The 9,150-nt window shown below is 34.1% G+C and overlaps 1 non-coding gene and 1 pseudogene across 1 annotated transcript; both read right to left on the bottom strand.

The window, feature by feature from the left end:
* Window positions 1-1,087: 1,087 nt before the first annotated feature.
* LOC111743076 lies at window positions 1,088-1,204 on the bottom strand (annotated as a pseudogene).
* A 2,165-nt stretch (window positions 1,205-3,369) lies between these two features.
* On the bottom strand, window positions 3,370-3,468 carry LOC111743051. Its single transcript, XR_002781572.1, has one exon. It is a non-coding gene; the product is annotated as a small nucleolar RNA U13 (small nucleolar RNA).
* Window positions 3,469-9,150: the final 5,682 nt, after the last annotated feature.

The following is a 9,150-nucleotide window of genomic DNA, read 5'->3' as shown; positions in this document are numbered from 1 at the left end:
GCGAGTGAGGTAGCAGTGCCATACCAAGGCATATTGGAGCCTGAAGCATAAGGAAAAATTAGTAATATTGATCTTGTTTTTGTTTAAAAATTTAACATTTGCACATTTTTAAAAATTTGACATTTTGTATATTTTTAAAAATTTCTTTCGATTTTTAAAAACATTGTCTCAAAGTATTATTCATTCATTATTCATTAGTTAATTTTTTGTTCCCTCTTAAATCTTGTGCCCGAGACAAGTACCTCAGTTGCCTCACCCTGGACCTGGCTTTGTTTCCTGAGTCTTATGTTCTCTGTGACAACTTCTCAACTATGCCATTGTAGTGATAAAACAGCCACAAACAATATGTAAATGAATGAGCATAGCTCTCTTCTGATAAATCTTTAAAAATAGAGACTGAAAATTGATTTTCATTTGTCACAATAAATTATTCATCTTTTGATTTTCTTTTAATCACTTAAAAATGTAAAAACTATTCTTAGCTGCAGGAGGTACACAAACAGGCTTGGGACTAAAATTGACCTATAGGCTGTACTTTGCTGACTTCTCTTGCTTCACCTGTGTAAACAATCAAGCCAAACCTAATAAAACCAAACTTTTGTGTGTGGTTAACGATAACCTTTGAAATTATTATCACGAGGAGAGGAGACTGTCAGAAAAACTTTGTGAGACTTTAAAATGACAAAAGAAAAAATACTATTACTAGGTGTCCTCTGAAATGCTAGGTGTTGTCTAGCCCAATCTTCATCATTATTTGTAACTGTCATTGTCTCTGAGTAGTTTTGCCACTCTGCTACTTATAAATTGCTGGTAATGCAAATGATATTTGCTGGTGAAGATGCAATTGATTATTTCCCTGTGAATTTTTATCTATTTTTCATCTAGTAACGAATTCATTTTAGCACTCCTGATTGCCTCTATTTGTATCTTGTCTGCAGAGCCTCCTTAAACTGGCTTTTTATACTTTTCTAGTTTCCTTAATAATAATTCATTTTTTTTTTTTAGGCGAGGCAACCCTTGGTTGACCCAACAGATTGCAAGGACCTTGTCAGCTTACAATCCCTTATTTTTTTATTCTATTTTTTTATGCCTACAGCACCTGGTCTTCCTAGGTGGTCTCCCATCCAACTACTAACCAGGCCCAACCCTTTAGCTTCCGAGATCAGACGAGATCAGGCTTGTTCAGGATAGCATGGCCATAGACTAGGTTCCTTAATAATTAAATAAAAAAACATTCTTTAACACATGGTTATTTCATTTTTGTATAAGTTTCGTGATTTTGTCTTTTTAAAAAACGTGCCCTTTAACAATGGGTTAGGATAAACATAAGTCATTATAAAAGTCCAGTTCCATACCCAGGGAAAGTGAGGATAGCCCTTGGATTATTCATTAAACATTTGTTGATTTACCAATTGTGTGGCAGGGTGTTAGGGATACAAATAGGAATAAGAAAGACCAGTTCCTTCCTCCTAGAGTTCATGATCTGATCTAGTGAACTTCTTGGTCCTTCCTATTGATTGATTGATTCATTCACTCTCTCACACTACAAATATTTATTGAGAATTACTGTTAGTACTACAGCTTCTGCATGTAGATAAGGTCCTACTGTCATAATTTTTCCCCCTCAAATCTCTCCTTTTATTATCATGATTAATCTTTACTTGGAAAGCAAGCAGTAAAAACTATTCAGACAGCATCATTAGTTTCAGGCAAAAAGAGTGAGGGGACTTCTATACTTTTTTTTTTAATAGTTTGATTCCATTTTTATTTAAAGAAAATTTAAAGAATACAAACACATTTATGTGTAAGCACCAATTATTTGGGACTTCTATAGTTTCAAGTAAAAATAGGCACTGAAAGAGAAGCACCAGTTCCCAGGAAGGCTGACTTGACTATCTCTAGACAGCCCTAAAAGCAGATTAATTTATAACTATAAAGAGAATCATAATTTCTCATCACTACAAGATTTGTAACAATTTACAAATAAATTTTTAACTATTCATTGTATTGGGAAAACTGCCTATATTATCCAAGGATTGCATATACTTTTTTAATGATGCTGTTATTGCTGAGAATGTTTCCTGAAATTCTTCTCTGGAATGGCCTTCAAATGTAGAAGTACACTATTATGAATACCTCAGTGTATATATTCATACATTTAAGGAGGACTTGGTTTTAGAAAGAGTCAAAAGTATTTTGGAAAAAAATTTGTTCTCATTGTATAGATATGAGGCAAAGATTCAAAAACAATGATTTATATGACCTCTTTTTCACCTTAACTCTCTTCCACAAGCAAAGTAGAAATCATCCAAAAGCCTTTTTAGCATTTGAAAGTATATAAAGTATTACGTATAGAGTACGAAATGAAATTTCCATTTTAGTCCTTCCGATTTCTGTTCCTCTGCCTCATTTACCAGTGAGTATCACTATTAACAATAGGATGTGTATCAACACCAAATTATTTAGGAGTTTATAAAGATAAATCTATATACACTAATCACACATATGTTTAAAAACCTAGAATCAAGTGATACATATTTACCAATATTTTTCCTTTTACTCAGAACCATTGTGGGCATTTGATACATAATAATGGTGATATTTTAGATCAGAGTGTTAGCACTACACCTAAAAGACATCGTCTGGTAAATATAACTAACTCATGCCCACAGATTTTCACCTAGTTTCAATAATGATCAGCATTTATCATGTCTCCCTCAAAATTTTTTTGCAGTACCATTTGAAAGTAAATACCATGATGTTTCACCTTAAATATTTAGTATGCATCTCCTAACAAAAAAGGACAGTCTTCTATATAATCATGATACTGTTTTAAAAACTAAGAAAATTAAAAATAATTGGATACTATAATATCCAGTCCATATTCAAATATCCCCAATTTTACAATGATAATTTTCTTAATTGTTTTGTTACATTATTTTAAATCAGGATCCAACTTAGGTTCATATATTTCACTTGGTATTTTTGTTTTTCAGTCTCTTTATTTTTCATAATAAATTTTTGAAGAGTCTAGGTTAGATGTCTTATAAACTATTGTCCTATAGTGCTTTCTTTTAAATTCAGATTTATTGAGATTTATTTTATGCAATATAAAATACATCTTTTTTAGTGAAGTTCTATGATTTTTGACAAATTCATTCAGTCATGTAACCACAATCAAGATATAGAATACTCTTAACTCCCTCAAAAATTCCATTCTGCCTCTTTATAGTAAACCCTGTAATCTTCTGCCAGATCCTGGCAACCCCTGTTCTGTTTTCTCTTCCTACAGTTTTGCCTTTTTGGGAAAGTCATATAAATGAAACTATACAATATGCAGCCTTTTTTCTTCTTTTTTCTTTTCCTTCACATCGGACAGGTAATGTGCTGATGTTGTGACAAGGTTTGCAGAAGGCACATCTCACAAGAGTGTGAACACCCAATTTTCAAGTTTTTGAATTACTATATAGCCTTTTGAGTCTGATATCTTTCACTTAGCATAAAGTGTTAGAGATTTAATCAATGTGTGGATATACTCCAGTTTATGCATTCACCAAGGAAAAATTAATTGTGTGGGGGTTTTGACAATTATATGTAATGCTGCTATAAATATTTGTATACAGGCTTTTGCGTAAACATGTGTTTGTGTTTCTCTTTGGTAAACACCTAGGATTGAGATTGCTGAATCATACGGTAAACTGTGTGTTTAATTTTATAAGAAACTGGCAGCATGTCTTCCTAGTGGGTGTATCAATTTGCATTTCCGCCATTAGTATATAAGAGTATTAGTTATTCTACATCCTTTCCAATCTTTAAAATTTTAGCCATTCTAGTAAGTGTGTAATGGTATCTTATGAGTTTAATTTAAATGACCTTAATAAGCAATGATGTCGAGTCTTATGTTTTGGGACAGAAATGGATAGTTTCTGGACTGCCATTAGAAAGACCCTACTCCCAAAGCAACAAAGTTATTTTTCTATTGTCTTTTTGTTTCCTCCTTTCAAGGTTTCTCTTTTAGCTGAGGTTATAAACCAAGCCATGATGCCTGCCTCAGTCTAGTCAGAAGGCTGCCAGAATTTTTCCAATCCTGATATTTTTTACTTGCTTGTGTGTATTAAAATTTCTCTACCAAAGGAAGGGAATGAGTTAAAGTTAGAAGTTGTTCGGTACTTCTTGAAAATTATTTTCAATGGTAGCATACAAAAGAAGCTTTCTCTCTCTGTCTGTCTCTTTCTCTCACCTTCTTTCACACACACACACACACACACACACACATACTTATACACCTCACATAGTCTAAATAAACAGATGGCTTCCCAGAAAATGTATTCCGTACCCATGTTTTATTTTAGAAACTATTATTTCCCCATTAACCCACCCTTCAAAGTTTCTATTTAATCATTCTCTAACTTGATCTTAGAGAATATTCCCAAAATGTACCTGAACGGGGTTATTAATTTTCTTCATAGACTATTCTCCAAAACTACATTTATAAGAAGACACTATGAAGCACTTCTCAATATTGTTGAGATGTAGTCTGGAATAGAAAGGCATAGTCAGAACTAAATCATTTTAGGGGTAAGGGAAGGTTGGTTGATAATGAAAGTAGATGAAGCAGCATGAAATGGGCAATATAATTTAAAGTAGGTTTTGGGGTTAATTTCCCTTAGAATTAAAGTTTCTTTTGAAATAAATTTTCTGGCAGTTCTCTATAGATTCTTGTCACTTTCCAATGACTGTGTGGTCCACATATTCTTTTAGTAAAGATTCTGATACACTTTAGTTCCCTTAAGACTTCCAAAGTAATTTTTCTTTCATTTTTTTGAAATTATAAGAATGTGTAGAATGTTGTTGATAGGGAGAATATTATTTATCCTTTCATGGTTGACATATTAATTTTAGAAATAAAGTTCCTCTAGACCCACAGCACATGAAAAGGGTGCCTACTTATCACGATCAGCAGTTGATACCTGGCAATAAGTCAGGTGAATACCTTTGATTTGTAGTCCAATAAAGATTCAAATTATTCAAAATACACCTGATTCATTAATGTTTAGGGATGTCAATTTTTTAAAATAAATTTATTTATTTAAATTAGTTTCAAGTATACAGTACATTGGTTAGACATCTATAATGTTCATAAAATGATACCCCCAATTGCTCTCTCCCCCACTTAACCATCATATTAATGCTAACTGCATTCCCTCTGTCATGCTCCCCATATCCAACTATCAACTACTAATTTGTACTTCTTTAACCTTTCACCCCATTCTCCCAGCCTCCCAACCCCCCTCCCCTCTGTCTGTCACCAAATTGTCCACTATATTTGTGAGTCTGTTTTTGATTAGTTCGTTCTTTTTGTTCCTTAGATACTGCATATAAGTGAAATCATATGGTATTATATTTCTCTGTCTGACTTATTTCACTCAGCATAATAACCTCTAGGTCCATCCATGTCGTTGCAAGGGATGTCAATTTTTATAAATATGAAAGAAAATAGGATGAAATACTATAGTGATTTGTCAGGGAAAACCACTGGCAAAACAATAAGAATTGGGAAGAAGCTCTGACTCCCTGTATTCTTCCCCAAGACACACACACAGACACACACATGCACGCACGCACGCACGCACACACATACTTCCAGAATAAGACTGAAATGAATATATAAGGCAGTGGTGAAAGGAAAAGAATATACGAAGGACAGCATGCTTCCATAACAGTGGTTCTCAAGCCTTTGGAACCAATTACCCTGGAGGGGGCAAAAGAGCCTAATATTCATATTGTATTTATTTCCATTTTTCTGGTGGGAGTGAGAGCAGCAACTTAATAAAAAATGTTGCTAGACAACTGAATTTAGAAGAGATTATGTTTACATTTACTTTGAAAATTGGGTTTTAGACAATATAATTTTTAATCCTTGTACCTTTGTCTTAACATATAGTTAGTGGAAATAACAGACACCAAATAGGGTTGCATTTGCATCACTATATATTGTAGGCATAACTCAACAAAGACATAATAAACTAAATTAAAAATGATTAACAAACAGTAATATATCATTAAAAAGCAAGTAAAACAATTGAAACTCAAAGCTACTCAAGATAACACAGCTGATATAATTGATAAAATTTCCTTCCAGAATTTATGACACTTATGCAGTTAAAGAGAATAGATTCCCAAATCATTTCTTCCATTGCTTTCACAATTAGACTTTTACGTATGACTTTAACTTTCTATTTTTAGAGAGGAAAATAATGTTTTACTATCCCTTTCTATATCCAAGGAGGATTATTCACTCTGAGTCGTGACAAGGAACAATGCCTGATCACTTGACTAAAGAGGCAACAGAAGGCAATAAGTCTCATAATCCAGGGATTAATAACATCAACTGTATCAGACACAGGACCGGAGGAGAGGTGAGAGTTGCCATTCCTGCATCACCACACCTTCCACTCTTCCTCAGTCTGGACCTGTTTCCTCGTGTAACTTAAATGGTTGTTTGAATTCATCCAGATTATGGATCCTGGTTATAATCATTTATTCTCTAGAATGGAGATGAAATCTGTTTTATATAGGGAATGGATTGGGAAGGGGCAGCCTGCTACTAGTAATCATACTTGGGAGCAGAGCAAACTAATTTGGAGCATTATTAACATTTAGTTGTTACAATGATACTACAAATTGTCAACATGTAGAATCGTGGCTTGCCATTTCTGAGTCACTTAAAGTAATTTAATGATCTGGCCATTCTTTGTTTATTACGAGCCAACATGTAAATATTTTAAAATTATATAATAAGAAACACGATTGTTATTAAACTTAGGAGGAAAAACAGGAAATTGGTCATGGAGACATGTGCAACTTAATTCTTCTTTCTAAAGACCCTGTTTTACCAGTTGAAAATGAGAAAATATCAGTTATAATATAGGATATAGCTGGGCAAAGAATTGAGGGAATATAAATGGTAAAACATCTTTGTGTTGTATTAATTTCATTTAAGTAGAGAAAAAGATAAATGCACGTTTTCAGCACACACACACACAAATTAAATAAACACCTACCTTGGCCTCAATTATCTCATTAATTTGTATAAAAGTAGGAGAATAATGAATTTTCTGTTTTAACTCCTTGTTAATTGTTTCCTTTCATGAGCTTGAATTAGTCTTTGGAGAGTTATGGATAATTGATTGTTTTGCTTTCTCCTATTAAATTATATCAGGTCTTTGTTTCACGGGTTGGTGTAGGAATACGTTTTCTCTTCCTGTAAAAAGTTATCACGAATGTAGTAATATAAAACAACACCTATTAATCATTTCATAGTTCTATGTGTCAGAAGTCCTGTCATAGGCTCAACTGGATTCTCTGCTCTGGTCTCACAAAGCTAAAATCAAGGTGTCAGCAGGGGCATGCTCCCTTTTGGAGTTTGGGGTCTTCTTCTAAGCTTATATATTTATTGGCAGAATTCACAATTCTATAGGATTGAGGGGCAGCCCTTGCTGGCCAACAGCAAGGGGCTACCCCTCAGTTCCTAGAGCCCTACTGTTTTCTGCCTCACAACCCTATCAACAAGGAGTTTGCTTCTTCAAGGCCAAGCAGTAAAGCACCTGCTCCTACTTTGGCTCTCCTTGACTTCTAGACCCTCTTTAAAGAGCTCACCTAATTACATCAGGCCCAACCAGGGTAATCTCCCTTTAAAATGCAGCAGATTAGCGACTGACTATAGGTATTGGTGATTCTACAGTAAACAAAGTAGGGCTTAATTTTGATGGAAGTGATAATCAACTAATACTGAAACACCACAGCTGAAGACTGTGGTAGCTGCTGTGAAGGAAATGAAGAGGGTGGTGTGACAGAGTAACTAGGGAAGAGCTCTTCCCTAGTGATATTTGGGCTGAGACCTGGAAGATAACCATGCACTCATTAGTCAAGAGAAGAGCTGAAGGAAGAACAGTCCAAGCAGCAGCTGGACTTTTATATTATGTTTGAAACAAACTGTTCAAGAATACAGATTGTTCTCCTGAAGGGAATTCTCTAAAAGCTTGTTTTCTTTACTATCTTTGGCTTTGAGTATTTTGGCAAAAACGTAATTCGATAAGGAATTAAATTTATTGAACACTTGGGGTGTTGCATGCTCTCTGGATTCATAACAAGTCCTCTGCCCTCAGAGTGCCCTTCTAGGCTATCCATTGAACCTACCACAATCAGTGGGATCAATGGCATGTTAAATGTGCTTTACTTCTGTCATCGGTCTTATAGATGTTTTAGCAATTTATAACAACCATCATTTCCCAACTGCAAGCATTAAAACCTTTAATACACGTGTCCATTTTTATAGGCAAATGTGAATTTCAAAGTGAGTAAATTGTATGTCAGCAAAGAAGAAAAGGCTTTTCTTTTAAACTGTTTTCGACATTTAAAATTTATATACTGGCTTTCACTGTCAATGTATGTCATACCCCAGGTTTGAATTTTATTGAAATATGACAAGAATTTATATAATAGAATATATTATTTCACCACAATAAGTTATACATTGAAGTAAGTCATATGAATGCATACACAAGTCACTATTTGGGGTTTCTTAATTTCCTCCCTATCCATCATCACTTCCTCTCTACCTAATTCGTAAATAAATTACTAAACCCTGAAAACTCCATATAAGTGTTTCTCCATCCCACCCTTACTTCGTTATCCCCGCCTTAATTAAAGCTTTTAAGGCCTCTCCATTGACCCTTTGAACAATATTACTAGTCTTCCTACTAAAAGCCTCTTCCTACTCTAGTCCATCGTCTATACAGTTGCCAGGTTATGTTCCTAAAAACTGAACAAAGTCTTCGTTCTCATGAAGCCTACATTCTAGTGAAAGAGACAAAAAAAAAAAAAATGATAATGAGGTACAAAGAAAATAAAAACAGGGTAAGAGGAAAGAGTAAAGGAGGGAGTCATTTTATTTTATTTCAGTCTTATTGAGATATAATTTGCATACAGCACTGCATAAATTTAAGGTATATGGCATAAGGAGGAAGTAATTTTATATAGGGTGGTGACATTTGATTATAGCATATTCAATGCCCTTCAGCCAAAGACCAGCAGAAACCTCCACCCATAGTCAAAAGAAGTTGGGTTTATTAGCACCAAGAGGGACTT

The sequence above is a fragment of the Pteropus vampyrus genome, unplaced genomic scaffold (assembly GCF_000151845.1).
Source record: "Pteropus vampyrus isolate Shadow unplaced genomic scaffold, Pvam_2.0 Scaffold106, whole genome shotgun sequence".
Classification (NCBI taxonomy): Eukaryota; Metazoa; Chordata; class Mammalia; order Chiroptera; family Pteropodidae; genus Pteropus; species Pteropus vampyrus.
Note: the sequence above shows the minus strand (reverse complement) of the source record. Positions and strands in the feature narration are given on the sequence as shown.